This window comes from Ovis aries, chromosome 13 (assembly GCF_016772045.2).
Source record: "Ovis aries strain OAR_USU_Benz2616 breed Rambouillet chromosome 13, ARS-UI_Ramb_v3.0, whole genome shotgun sequence".
NCBI lineage: Eukaryota > Metazoa > Chordata > Mammalia > Artiodactyla > Bovidae > Ovis > Ovis aries.
The window spans coordinates 52,956,267-52,971,167 of NC_056066.1; the positions used below are offsets into that span (position 1 = coordinate 52,956,267).

Below are 14,901 nucleotides of genomic sequence, written 5' to 3' on the forward strand. Positions count from 1 at the left end.
TTGTACAACATTTAAAAACTGCCACATGGCATTTGATAAATAAGTCAAGCATTTGACAGCAGTCCTCAGGAACCTACAGGGTTCTGGGTAGTATGTGAAGTGTAAGGGGATTTTCTTTGGGTGCAGGAAATGCAGCAGGGACCCACGCCATATCCCTGTCTGTGAAGAATTTACATTCTGGTGGGGAGACAGATAAGTAGACAAGCAGAAATAATTAATGAACAGCAGAAGGTCGAGCTTACACAGTGAGAAGGGTGCGCTGATTTGGATAAGGGTAAGTCCTCCTGAGACTGGGAGCTGAATCACAAAAAAAAATGGGCAGCAAGGCAAGGATTGAGGGATTTGCTGTTCCAGGAAGAGGGACCAGCACATATAAAGGCCCGGGGGCTAGCTTGGCTGGAGGGGAGTGAGCAAAGGATGGGGGAGACTGGTCCAAATGGGTGACCTAGCAGGCCTTGGTAAAGCACATGCATTTATTCTGCAGGGAAGAAATAATTGGCACTGTTAAGCAGGGGAGTGCCATGGTCTGATTTATGTGTTTAAAAGGCCACTGTGGCTACAAGTGGAAAATGGGCTGGAGGGAGGAGAGTGTGGAATCACAGAGATGTTCTGGGGTCCTCCTAGTATCTGAGGTGAGGGTAGGGAGTCTCCAACTGTTCAAGACCACATCTGACTGATACCATGAAGGTGACCAGTGGGGCTCCTGGGTAAATCCATCACCTGAATCTATCTGGGTGGGAGTCGGGGCAGGGGTTGCTGAAGGTCAGAGATGAGGCAGCCTCTTGGCCTGGGCTTCCAGAAGTCTCTGCTGTTCACTGCACACATACACACAGACCTGCCTGGGATTAGGAACCTGCGGATTAGGGAAGGATAATAATGGAACCAGCTGCTATTTATGTAGCACCTTCGGCCAGGGCACCCAGCAGGGCTTCCCAACAGCCTCCCTTCTTCACCAGGAGGGGGTCGGGGCCTTGTTCTCCTGAATCAGCATCTACGTAAAAATCACCCTTGGCCGATTGCCAGGGCTGGGAGATCACTGAGACCAATGGGCATCTGGATATATACTGAGGTAGAGGGACAATTTGCCTGAGGTCACGCAGATTATGGCAGATAATTGAGGTGAATCAACCCCTCCATGGGAGGCATCCTGGGCTGCCCCAGGTTAAAGTCAAAATGGCTTTGCCCCTTTCCCATTCATTCACACACTCGTCCATGTTTATTAAGTGTCTGCTATGTGCTAGGCACTAGGCTGGGCACTAGGGATGCAGCAACTGAGAAAAACAGACAAGACCCTCACCCCAAGGAGCTAACAGTCTTGTGGGGACAAGCAAGTCAGTCTGTAAAATAGCAAGTCTGTCGGGTGGGGACAGGCTACAGGGGTAAATGAAGCAGGACTGATGATGTAAGGGGAGGGTGTCAGGGGAGGCCTCAGAACAGGTGATGTTTGGGCAAAGACCTGAAAGATGTTAGATGGAACCAGAGGCAGCTCCATCAGCCTTTGGTCCTTGACTCTGTAACTCCCTGGTGTAGCACATCCCCCACCGGACCATCCCTCCACATCCAGAGCCAAAGCACTCCTCAGCCCCTTCCTTCTACCGTTCAGGTCCAGTTCTCTACCATCTCCCACCCTGTGTGTTCTCCACTCAGCAGCCAGAGGTCAGACCATGTGCCTCCTGTTGTCCAGCGTTGGTGGAAAGATGTGAAAGAGTACGAGGAGGGGAGGGTCAGGGTCTTGAAGCCAAGGCTCTGCCTATTTGACTCGTGCAACTTGGGGAAAAAAATTTTTTTTTGAGTCTCAGTCTGTTCATCAGTGAAACAGGAGTAACAAGGTCCACCCGGGTCAAGGGGTTGGTGGTGGCACAAACGTGAAGCTGCTGTGGTGGGAGCATTTGTGGAATTTGTCCCTGCTGGTAGGGTGATGGTGTCCCTGTGTGTGCCAGGCCCGTTTACAGGGGTCATCTTGTCAAAGCCTCAGAAATTCCACCGTGTCCCCAGAGGTGAGGAAGCAAGGCCAGGGACAGAAAGCGACTGGACCAGGGTCACTCTGCCAGGACACGCAGGAGCCTGCAGGGACCCAGCTTTGCCGGGTGCCAGCCCTGTGGGCTCTGCTCCTCGTTTCCCATCACCCTGGGCTGGCGTCAGCAGGCAGGCCCGCCAGCCGCCTTTGTGTGGGGCCTGTCAGGAGGCCGGAGCTGCCAACGACCTATTTTTCTGGGCAAGAGGAGCCATTTGGAGTTAGAGGCCTCAGCTGTGGAGCCAGAACAATAAAAATAAAAACAGCAAGGACTCCTGGGCAGCTTGGACCAGGGAACCAACTGCCCCAGCGAGGAGCTGCTGAAGGGCTGGAGAGAAGCTGGTGGGGGCTGAAGGAAGGAGCGTCCTCACTGCGCCCCCTGTTCTCTGACCTGCAGGGGGGTCATCTCCAGAGGTCACGTGGCTATTTTATAGCTGTGGAAACTGCAGTTCAAAGGGATGGGGTTACTTACTCCGGACATGGGACAGACAGCTAGTGAATGACCAAGCCAGTTAGGATTTGAACTCACGTCTCCAAATAACAGCAGTTCCCATTTGTTCAGCACCTACTCTGCTTTGTCGTTGTTACTTAGTCACTAAGTCACGGCCGACTATTTTTGTGATCCCGTGGATCATAGCCCGCCAGGCTTCTCTGTCCTTGGGATTTCCCAGGCAAGAACACTGGAGTGGGTTGCCATTTCCTTCTCCAGGGGCTCTTCCAGACCCAGGGATCAAACCCAGGGTCTCCTGCATTACAGGCAGATTCTTTAACGACTGAGCCACCTGGGAAGCCTCCTGCTGTGCTTTACTGGCGTGTTTTTTGTGACATATTCAAACCACACCTAGGTACTAAGAATTCCTCTAAGCTGCCTTAGAGGGGTCTCTGCTCACAGGTCACTTTGCCAGACCATCCTTTTAAAAGTCCCTTCCCCTACCCCAGTGTGTTCTGCCTCCTTCTCTACTTTCTTTCGTGTTTATCACAGGCATCACAACCTGCCTGCACTGTGCCTCTGCCCTGCACATTATCCAACTCCTTAATGAGCTGTGGGTCAGCCTATCCCTGGGCTCAGTGCCCAGCCTTGGGAGCACATACTATGATGAAACCCCCAGCGCTGCCTCTGACCAGTCACGGGGCAGGGTTCTCTGTCCATCTGTGCCTCACTTACCCAGATTCAGGAATTGATGGAATCAGACCTAAAAAGTCTCTAGTAAGGAAAATGAGTTAATCTGCGGAAAGATATTGGCTATTGCCATAGTTTTCTCCCAGCACTGAGGCTCCAGGGCCTTAATAGTGAACAGTAGGTTATCAATAAATATCTATTCAATTACAAAAGCGACCTGCCCACAATCCCACGATAAGACATCTAAAACATCCACCGGCAGAGTCTGGATTTGAAGAAGTGTTTCTCTGACCCTGTGCTTCAATGCACTCTACTTTATAATCACCTCTCCACAGCCCCCACCTTCCCACCACAGAGCAGGTATCACCCTCACCTGGAATGATTATTAAACTACGGATCCCAGTTTCTGATTCAACAGGTATCAGGTAAGATCTGAGAATTTGCATTTCTGACAAGGTCCCAGGTGACGCTGATGTTGCAGTCCAATGGATAGACTGGTAGGACCACTGAATAGACTAGTCAGACTGTTTCATGAGCCCAGTCTCAGCTTTCCTATTGGCTGGTTTGCAGTCTGTCTGCCCTTCTGCTTTCTGTCCTTCCCACATAGAGGAAAACAGAGGGGGCAAACGTACTGGTTCAGAGGCTGCAGGTAGATCACAGAGTCAGGGCCTGAGAGAGCCGTGCTGTAATGAGTGCTTTCCAGGGGAAGTCAGCGACTAAGTGACTCGGCAGGCAGGCAGGCAGCTCGCCTGAGCTCGTCAGGGGTGGGACCGCACTGTCAGGCCCTAAACACTGTTCTCAGGCTCTGGAGATCTGGCTCTGCTTGGAGCTCAGCTCAGCTTTGCAGAAGCTAACCTCCCCCAACCGTCTGGGCGGCAGGGTCCCCTGCAGGGTGGAGGGGTGCAAGGATGGCATCAGGACAGAGTTGATTGACTCAGCATGCACTGGGGGACCTGATTTCAAGTGCTGACTCAGCCCAGTGATAACACGAATCACTGCTAAATTAGGACTGCTTACTAAGCCCCAGGCCTGAAGGATTTCAGTGGATTCTCTCATGCTTCTCACTCAATTTTCTTATGTGGACACGATTCTTATCCCCATTTCACAGATGGGAAAACTGAGGCTCAGAGAGGTTAAGGGGCTTGTGCAAGCGCATACAGCCTGTGAATTGCAGAGTTAGGCTTTGGATCCAGGAGTTATCATCCCCCAGCCCCTGCTCCTCACCTCTGCACATTCTGCCTTCTACTTTGCTGTGAGCTTGGAGGCCCCAGAGTGCCCTCTCAGGGTCTCCATCACACCAAGGGACTTGCTGGCTTCCAGGCCCTGGTGCAGGCCTGCTGATGTGTCGTAGGAATGAAAAGTATCTGGTGAATGAAATAAAGAATCAGCAGATGAGTCTGACTTTCCAGTCGTGATGGGACAATAACTGGTCAGTGGCTGAGAGGCATGCTTTCAACTCAGGCTCTGCCCCTTACTAGCTGTGTGATCTTGAGTGGATCTCAGCCTCCATTTCCTCTTCTGGAAACAGGCTGAGGCCAGGATTAACGGGTAAAAGGGAGTGAGGGAGGGAAAGAGGAGTAAACCCCAAAGGCCCCTCATGATCTCACCTATCACCTCTCCCCCAGCTCACTCTAGTCCAGCCATATTCATCTTCTCTGAATTCCAGGAATCCACCCAACAGGTGCCCACTTCAGGGCTTTTGCGCTTGCTGCTCCCTGTGCCTAGAACCTGCTCTTCCCAGCCAGCCACCAGCCTCACTCTCCCTCTGCGCAGGTGTCCCCTCCTGAGAGAAGCCTGTCCTGACCACTCTTTTTAAAAGTCTCCTACCATTTCTTATTTTTCCTGGTAGCATGTAAATATGACACCCTCTTCGGTTGCTGGAGATTCGCTGACCTGATTCAAGCTCCACCCGGACTCTATGTTTGCTCTCTAGCACGTGGAGCCGTGCCTGCACAGAGTGGCTGCCCACAGGGTGAAGGGAGCCAGGCAGGGAGCAGCTCTGTCTGCAAGGTGCTGGCAGCTCCACCGGTGGCACAGGTTCCTCTGCCCCTGCTTGGCCTGGGTGTCCCCAAGAAACAGATGTCTTCTTTGAACCTGGGTTTCCTTCCCAGGCTGGGAGGCCAGGACTCCAGTTGGCCTCATTCCTGTTCCCAAGAGGAAGTATTTGTCCCCAGCAGGAACTGGCCTGGCTCTCAGGGGAAGCCAAAGCAACCCATGCTGCTGTCTGTTCCCAGCTTCTGAGAAGTTGGCACTGTGGCTTCAGGTGGCAGGTGCCCATGCTGGTGCCATGCTACTGGAGCAAGGGGGGTGGTGGGCTGGAGGACCCCAGAGCTCATTTCCAGAGCTCCTCGGCCTCTTACCACACGGGAGCCTCACAGTCATGCTGTGCAAAGACTGGGCTTGGATGTCAGCCTCACCTGGCTGGAATTTGTTCCACTTACATCTACCCATTTGTACAGATGAACAAACTGAGGCTTCAGGAGAGGCAGAGACTGCTGGGCCAGTGCATGTAAGATGGTGAACCCCGATCTTCTGATACCAAATCCTTTACTCCTCATCTTTATCCCCAGTCCACTCTCTTCCCTGACCAGGAGGAAAGTAGTAACAGTCCCCATGGAATGCATAAGAGGACTGAGGGGCAGAGAGAAATGGGGTGGCCCAAAGTCTCCCCCTAGATGCCTGGCCAACCAAACTGGATGACATTGGTCTGTGTTGTTCTCCTAGTGTTCCTGCTCCCCAGTTTCAAGCAAATATTGGGGTTTAGTAAACAGGAGTTGTAGGGATTTGGCAGAAGGGAAGGGAACCCACAGTAAGGCCTTGGTTTTTGTAAAGTCTGAAACTGAAGAAATTGCCAGAGAAGAGTGGGAGAGGCTGGAGGGAGACAGATGTATTGTACGTGGCTGCTGGCAGGTCCCAGACAGGAGAGGATGCTGCTCTTCCCCCAGCAGGATGGCGGGGGCAGGGCAAGACCTCAGGGCAGGCTTCCTGGTGGCCCCAGGACGGCTGACCAAGGCCTCCGGTCTCCTCAGAGATCCTGCAGCCGCACAGCACAGCTGAGCCAGAGGGGCCACTGGGGTGGGACAACGCATGGCCTGCATTCATTCAATAGATATTTATGGAGGACCTACTATGGGCTGGGGTGTGTTGGGTGCCTGAGGCATTCATATTCTAGTGCGAGAGGTGGAAAAATGAATGTGTGAGTTTTGAAATACACTGCATGTCACATGAACAGTGATAGCTGCCGAAAAAAAGGAAGCAGGGTGAGGGATACAGACTGATGGTGGGAGGGGGTGCTGCTATCTGTGCAGGGCGGCAGTGAAGGTCTTGCTCAGATAACGGAGTTTCCTGATGGATATGAGAGGGAGAGCCACACAATGAAAGGGGTAGCCAGTGCAAAGGCCCTGGCGTGGCAAGGACATGGGAAACCAGGACACTGTAGCAGAGGAAGCGGTAGGGGAGTAAGCTTGGACAGGAAGTAGGGCTCACAGTCTTACAGGCAAGGCAAAGCCCTCAGTTTTAACTTGGCGGTTAAAGCGTCTGCCTGCAATGCAGGAGACCTGGGTTCGATCCCTGGGTCAGGAAGGTCCCCTGGAGAAGGAAATGGCAACCCACTCAGGTATTCTTGCCTGGAGAATCCCATGGACGGAGGAGCTTGTTGGGCTACAGTCCACGGGGTCGCAAAGAGTCTGACATGACTGAGCGACTTCACTTTCACTTTCACTTTCAGAGGGAAAGCAGTGTAGACAGATTCTTGGAAGCCACCTCTCTAATACTCTGGAACTAAGCAAACTCTTGAGAGAAGGAAGCCCCTAGAGCGACCAAGGGTGAACTTGTTTCTCCTCATTCCAGTGGACAGAATCACAGACCAGAGGAATTTAACGTCACCAAGTCTTCCCAGATTTTAACCCAGGTAAATGTAGATTCTGACTCAGTAGGTCCCAATGGGACTTGAGATCTTATATTTCTAACAAGTTTTCGGGTGAAGCTTTAGTTGTTTGTCCACAGACCACACTTTGAGTAGCAGGTGCCCATCCATGCCTGTGGCCTGAGAATACTACCTGTTGTTCAGTTTTAAGCCTAAATCATTACGGTGCCCTTTGAACCTGTGGGCCCGTTGTCCATAAGAACCAATGGGTCTTTCCTTTCTGTGCAAGCCCCACCCCTTGCCTGCATGATGTGGGAGGAGTGGACTCCGGAGCCAGCCTGCTGGGGTCCACATTCAAGCCCTGCCAGCTGCAGGTCACGTGCCTTCAGGAAAGGGACTTTGCCCCTCGTGTTCAGTTTCCCATCTGTAAAAAGGAAAAAAAATACTGCCCCCTTTTAGAGGGCTATTTTGAAGATTTAAAGAAATAATATGTATAACAAGTCTGGCACACAAGAGGTACTCAATAAATGTTACATCACCCCCTCCATTTCTGCCTGTCCTTTAAGGTACATAATCAGAAGTATTTTCATCTTGTTAGTTCAAGTTTTTCTATTTTCGTGCCTGTTCTATGAAGTACATATTAGTCTAAAAGTATATAACACATTTATAAAATAAACAAATGTACATTAGGGTGCATATTTTAAATGTTTTTACTGATGGGAATATGATTAAAACATTTTAGAACATGACCGATTTTTAAGCCTGGTGAAATTGGGAGAGAGTATTAGATCTGGAAGGAATTTCAAAGGCCTTCAGTTCCCCCATCATTCCCTCTCTCATTTGATGTGCAAATCTCTCTGTTACACTAGATTGCCTCTAGCAGTGGGGAGCTCACTACCTTTCTGGGCAATCCCATTGCAGCTCTGGGAACAGTTTCTTAAACTCAGTGCCTACTTGTGTTTCAGCCACTCTGAGCTCCCGCAGTCTAACTGAACTGCTCCTTCACACTTCATGCAGTCTCCCAAGGGCCCAAGCCAGGCTGTGTCCATAGGATGCCTTCAGTAGCGTCCCATGAATGAGAGGGAGAGGGGAGGGATGAGAAGGGGATGGGAAGGGTGACTTGCTTGTTGTTCCTCATTTGGAGAGGTCACTAACAACTCGGTACTGTGTCCTCCTGGTCGTGTATCCACCTGTATAGTATGCGTCGATTTGTTTGCACTTGTTTTCATGGACTTGTCTGTACACAGGTGTTCGAGTGAGTGCCACTGTGTGTCTTGCTATTGTGGCCACATGTGTATGGATGTGTATGTGTGTGTGCGTGTGTGTGTTGTACTGCAAATATCCCTGTGTGCTGTACGTGTCTTTCTCTGAAGCTTTGCAAGTCTGTGTGTTCAGGAATGTGTCACTTGTAAGGTTGTGTGTCTTCCTTTGGTTTGTTTGCATGTGTGTGCTGCACGTGTGTGTGCTGTCTGCAGATGTCCACATGTGGTGTGCATGTCTCTGTCTCTGTGTGTCTATGTATCTGGGGCCTTTCTTGGTGTGTTTTGCTCTTTGGTGTGTGTCTGCGCAAGTGTGTCTCTCCTCCCCGGCTCAGCCGTTTTCAGGGAGCTGAGTGACTCCCTGCAGCCTGGTCGACTTCAGGCCGCCTGACTGGCAGGCAGCAAGGGTTTCACACCCCTCCTCTCCTGCTCGGCTGCGCTAATCACTGGGTTATATGCAGATGGCAAATGTGTGGCTGCCAGGCTTGGAGGAGGGACTGTGGTGGGGGTATGCAGATGAGCAGACACCGAGGAGGAGTGAGAAGACAATTTAAAGGCAGAAAAGGGGAAAACAAGCCTCCTTGGCTTCAGTGTTAGTTTGAGGTTCTCTCCAGATGCATAATTTTTATTAAGAGGATATGATGGCTGATTTTTTCCTTTCCCTAATCAAGCTAGCAGCTTAGAATCACAGGATCCTAGAATCCTAGAATTTTCAATCTGCAGAATTCTAGAACCTCAGCCTTATGCAACTCTAGACTCTCAGAAGTGTACCCAAGAACTCTTGGATTAGCATCTTCAAAGGTCATTCTTCTCTCGCCTTTCTTTGTATAGAATCATGGCCAGGGAATGACTTTGAAGGTTCATCTCGTCCACCTAGACCTCCACTTCACCCTGATCAGGGCAGGGCAGTGGAGAGAGAGGCCCAGTCAACTGGGACATTCTTGGGGATGTTGAATTGGAATCTTCCTTTGGCAAGGAGTTGTCTCCTGAATGGTCTGGGCTCATATTACCCCTTCACCTTCTGCAGGGACTGAGACAAAGGCGCCTATGTTCTCAGGCTATGTTTGCTGCCTTTCAGGAACTGGTGTAACAGGCTGCAGGTGTGAGGAGAGTCAAGGGGCAGGGCTCCTCTGAAGGCCGGGCAGTGGAAACTGGAGTGGTCACCAACCAGGCAGCTACTTCCCACCCCAGGATGTCCACTGAGGTGTCTCCTTCCACTCTACTCTTCTCAAGACGACAGCTTCAAAGGTCAGATTATGTCCTATCCCAGTGATCCTGGGAGCCACGGATGGTCCCCGAGGGAGCTCACTTCACTTACTTTGAACTCCAGGACTCAAATTCTTTGGCATGGCGGCTTTTCAGGCCCCAACTACTATCCATCTCATCTCTCCTTCCCACATGCAACCAGCTGCACTGAACTCCCTACTTGCCTTGAATCTATTTTACATCTTCATGCCTCCAAATCTTTGCATGGGCTTGTTCCCCAGTGCCTCTTCTTCATGGTGCACGCTCATTTATCCGTGGAATGCAAGTTCCCACTCAATTGCAAGTGCCATGAAGGAAAAAGTTTGACTTACTTAATACTTGATTTCCCAGAATCTACAACAATGTTTGGCACACAATAGGTATTCAACAAATGCTTGAAAGCATCCTGCACCATTTGGAGAAATGGTTCTCCTCTGTTCTCCAACCCTTACTACCTGAGGCTGTGGGTCTTTGCTTACATTGTCTTCTTACTAGACCTGGAACCCCTTGAAGCTGAGACCATGTCTGGTTAACCTTTACCTGCAGCATCCAGTTCAGAGCTTGACACCCAGCAGGTGCCCAGTAAACACAGGGCAGTTGCCAGCAGCCAAGCTTGGTGACTTGCAATCCCCTGTTGGTCCAAACTATGAGCCCCAGTCCAAGCCGTTGGCAACATCTGCTTCAAAGTCTTATTTGCAATTATACGTTCCTAGGCTCTTGCCACTTAATATTTAATAACTAGGCGGCTGGCCTTCTCTGGCAGCCACTTAAGCCCCTGATTGCCTCTCGTCTGAACTTGGCCCTGAGTGAGGCAGGGACTGCTCTGGGGTTAAGTGTAAAGCCTGTATCCTGAGTTTGGAGCCAGCATAAGGCAGTAGCCTCAGAGACAGGAGAAAGGACTGCCCACTGGGTTGAAGCTCCTGGATGACCTTACCAGGCAAAGCAGGTTGAGCACTGACTCCAGCTAGCTCCACCTCTCTTCCCTGCCATGTAGGGCTGTGCCTGCTCATGCCCTCGTGGGCTGGGGAGGAGGAGAGAGGAAAAATGTCAATGGGACCTTCTCTGACTCATATTCTAGCTGGGCAAGAAGGAAGAAAGGGGGATTCTGCCTGGGCTGCGTCCCAGCAGGAAAGGTGGGTCTATCCTGTGTGGCTCCACCCCCACAGTCCAGGGCCAGTCCACGTCGGGGCTGGTGGCACCACAGAGTGGGTGCTAGCAGCTGTGCTGGCCTGTCCTGGCAAAGGGCTGGGGAGTCCTTCCAAGTGGGCTGTGGAAGAGGATGAGGCAATGGTAATGACCTGACTTTTGGGTTTGCCCAAGTAGCTGCCTAGTCCTGGGAAATCCTGCAGGCTGTGAGGCCAGCTCCCTCCACAGGCAGACCTCTGCAAGGTTGCTGGGGTGAGAGAGAGGAGTAGTCATGGGAAGGTTCCGGAGGAGGGAGCAGCAAGTGCAAAGTCTCTGAGGCTGGGCTGCTAGAACCACTGCAGTCCAGAGAAGAGTCAGGAAACGGACTTCAGAGCCAGTGTCTCAGCGGATGCTGGGGGAAGGTGCTGCTGGGAATTCATGCCTGGGCGTCATTGACTTTCCAGATTCCAGAGGGGATTTCCAGGGTCAGGAGACTTGGTTTCCAGGGCTTTCTCTGCCTCTGTCAAGCCCAGTGACCCGGGGAAGCCCCTGCCTAGTGTTCACACGGGCACTGCCCTTACTACTTAGCATGAGTGCCTGACCCCTGCCAGAGAGGGGAGTCTTCCTTTTCTTAGAGGTTATCTGACCCAAGCCAGGAAACCAAGCAGAGACTCCACCTGCAGAGTTGGCAGAGCGGGTTTGGGTGGCAGGCTAGGCTTGGTGCAGAACATTTGGCTCGTATGATGGGCAGTATTTACTGAGCACTTACTGTGTACAAGGTGCCATGCTAAATAAACCCTTTACCCACATCCATAATCTCATTTCATCCTTGTCATCTCTGTCCCCTCTTTGCCTCACCCCCTTGTTCATTTACAAGTCCTGTTGACCTTTAAAACCCAGTCCTGGTCCATTTGCCTCTTCCACCTCCCCTAGGACGACTCTTACTGTCCACCATCTGCTCACACCCAGACACTGTACCATCCTCCTCTCAGCAATTCTGTTCCTGCAGCTTTGGTCCCTGCAATCCATCTCCAACTAGCCTCTAGGAGGCCTTTGAATAATCTAAATAGGATTATGTCTCTTCCCTGCTTTTGAACTTTCAGGGCCTGCCATGGTGCTTAAAATCAAACCCAAGTCCTGCAACTGACCCTTCTCAATGTGCCTTGTCCCTCTATCCTCTCCATCATGAGGTGGGACCACTCACTGCCCACTGTGCTACAGCCACACTGGCCTTGTTCCTGTCCTTTGACATGTTGGTCCAGTCCAGCCTGGGGCTCTGTGCTTGCTCTTCCTTTTCCCTGAGACCTGCCCCTGACGGCTGGTGCAGTGGTACCAGGGATGTGCTTCTCAACTTTGCCTCCAGCTGGGTCTCCAGCCGTGAGGCAGTCTTGAGGGTCTAGGATGAAGCCCAGCTCTGCCCGTACCCCTCTGTCCAAAGGCCACCTGCTGCAGCTTCTGTTGAGGCTGCTCAGCCCCCTGGAAGCCCCCAGTCTGATTGCTGATCAGCGATCTCAGCTCCTGCCCACCCTGTGGGTTTCCAACGCTCCCTTCTCTCTGCCGCAGTCGTTGCTACACAAGTTAATGGAATAACAAGACACTTTACCCATTATCCGATGCAAATACCTTTTGTTGCCAGTGCCAGCTCCCCGCAGCTCATCTCTCTTTGCTACCTAGGCCATGGGCCTCCCGCTCCAGTCTCCAGCTGAGACCAGGTTGGGGGAATCCCCCTAACAGAAGTCCCTGCAGTGCTTGGGTCTAGGAAGACAGGCACCAATCCTTCTTCTAGCTACCATACAATGAGCCCACTGTGTGCTGGTCTTTTGCATTTTCAACTTTCAGATGATTGTGTGCAATTCCGACATGCAGAATTGCAGGTCTGCATTGTGCAGACTTGGGAGATAGAAGTCTGTGTTGCCCTCAACCAGGTGTCCAGTTAAGGTCTGTCTGGACACGCACTCCACAGTTTGACTCCACTTCCCATTCGTTCCTGGGAAGGGCTTTATCTGTGTGATCTCTTTAGACCCTGTTTCTCTATTTGGTGCTTCATCTGTGTGTAGGGGAATATGAGGAGGCAACTTGCTCGCTGATGGTAAGTGAGACTCTGCCCTTGCCGGGGAGCCCAGGAGGGTAGACATGTGAGTGTGGGAGTACAGTGGGGGTAGGAGAGCGCCCAGAGTTTGCTCCCCTGGAAACGTCCATCCCATGACCCCACACCACCAGAATCACCTGTTCTATCTCACGTTTAGTGTCTCAAGCATGTACAAGACACCTGGAAGTTCACCAGAGAGAAGACAACAGATCTCCTCCAAATGGCGGTGTGAGTCTCAGAGGACAGGCAGCGGGACAAGTGGTGTCTCCCCCTCCCATCCATCTCCCCTACCCTTCTCCAGTCGGGAATGTAGGGAGAGAAAGGGTGTGAGACTATGCAGGGAGAGGTCTAGTCTGGGTAGGACACCCCATGTGGGTGAAGTCTCCCCCCACTTCACTTCATCTCTCAGTGTGTGACCTCACCCATCATCAGCCCTGAAGCTCTGCCCACCTTGATACTCAAGTATCCCCACCTTCTTCCTGAATGCCCCTCCTGGTGCCCCTCAGACTCAAAGTGCCTGTAAAGGACCTCACCCTCTGCCCTACCTGCTTTTCTCCTGTGTCTTTGAACTTCCGGTTTCCAGAACGTTCACACACCCTTTGCTTGCTTCCTTTCCTCTCCATAGCCACCCGGTCTCACCTGGTCTGTCTCAGAGGTGTTTCTCCAGTCTATCTGCCCCATTCTCACTGTGGCTGCGCCAGCTCAGCCCCATCTGCTCCCTGAGCCAAGGGTCTTCCTGCCTGCAGACCCTTGGACTTCAGTCCAGCCTCTCCATGCCATAGGCCAGGTGCTCATCCTCCACCATTCAGGAACACTTCAGGTGTCCTTGGGGTGCAGTCCAACTCCATAACCAGGACTTGAAGGCCTAAGTCATCAAGTGCTCCCCCAGGACCATGTGTCTGTCATGGTGCTTCTCTGAATATGCCTCCCTGTCTTTTTGTAAGAGCACCATTCTGCCTGGCAAACTCCTGCTCATCGGTCAGATCCTCCTCTAAGGAGGGTTTTCCAACAAGCTCCCCCTCTCGGGTTGGGGTCCCGTTCCTGTGCTTCCCCAGCTCATGCATCCCCCTCCAATAGTGAACATCCCCTTGACTTTGGCAACCTGTGCCTGCTTCTTACTTTTCCACCAGACCTGGACTTCAGGACAAGGCTGGAATTGGGGGTGGGGTGGCAGTTGAAGATAAAAGCCTGACTTTAGCTTAGCAGTAAGAGGACAGGCTCTGGAGCCCCCACCTGAGTGGATCTGGGTTCAGATTCTATCTCTGCCACTTTCTAGTGGTGCAATATTGTACAACAGAACTTACACTCCCTGGGCCTCAGCTTTTTCATCTGTAAAATGGGTAAAATAATCATATTACCTCCTCAGTGGGGTTGTTTTGAGAGTGAAATCAACGTAAACCACTTAGAAAATTACCTGGCACATAGTAAACGCTCAGTAAATAGTAACTCTTATTATCACCTCTACATTCCACATAAGCTACACTTTTAAAGGTCTATTCATCTAAGAAATAAGAGGCTAGTTCTGTCTAGGTCAGAATTATTTCTAAGTCACTGGTTCCCAAACTCAGATGAGCATCAGAATTAATTGTGTAAGAAAGACAGATTAGTCAGCCCAGCAGGTTTGGGGTGGGCCTGGGAATAAGCTTCTTAGCAAGTTCCCTGCATTCTGTTCTGATACAGGTGGTCTGAGGCCAAACGTAAACCCACTCACTGCTCCACAGGGGCATAAAGGAGAGCTTTGCCATGGAAACACTCCTGTAACCAACATCTCTTCACCCTACTCCACTGTACCAGCAGGGAAGTTTGGGAAGTGGCAGAGAAGTCAAAGCCCTCCTCTGAGACAGGAGGCCTGGGTTCTGATCCTGGCTTCCTTCTTCTGGGCCAGTGGCCTCTGCTCTCTATGCCCCAGTCCCCTCTCTGGAAGATGCTGGGTCCCGCCTCCCTGTTGAGAGGGTTGGAGGCTTCTCTCCATCCAGAGGCCCCCTGAGAGGGAGACACAGTGAGAGCTCAGCAAGCCAGGGCGGGTGCTAACTTCGCCCGGCCACCGTTTGTCTTCTGAGGCCTGCTCTCCCCGAGTGTTTTATTTTCTGGTGATAGATTCCAGCTCATGTACGGGACCAGCACCTGCATACAAATGCCAAGAGGCCAGCGGGCCCTGGAATCTGTCCTCGCCTGCTCTCTGCC

The 14,901-nt window shown here is 51.7% G+C and overlaps 1 long non-coding RNA gene across 1 annotated transcript in view; it reads left to right on the plus strand.

Moving 5' to 3' along the window:
* The first annotated feature begins 6,074 nt into the window (after window positions 1-6,074).
* The window catches only part of LOC121816178 (uncharacterized), a 45,526-nt gene continuing 36,699 nt past the window's right edge, over window positions 6,075-14,901 (plus strand). Inside the window, exons 1-4 of the long non-coding RNA XR_006055637.2 lie at window positions 6,075-7,044; window positions 9,337-9,506; window positions 12,649-12,717; window positions 12,875-12,945. This is a non-coding gene — a long non-coding RNA (uncharacterized LOC121816178). The remainder of the gene's footprint in view (window positions 7,045-9,336; window positions 9,507-12,648; window positions 12,718-12,874; window positions 12,946-14,901) is intronic.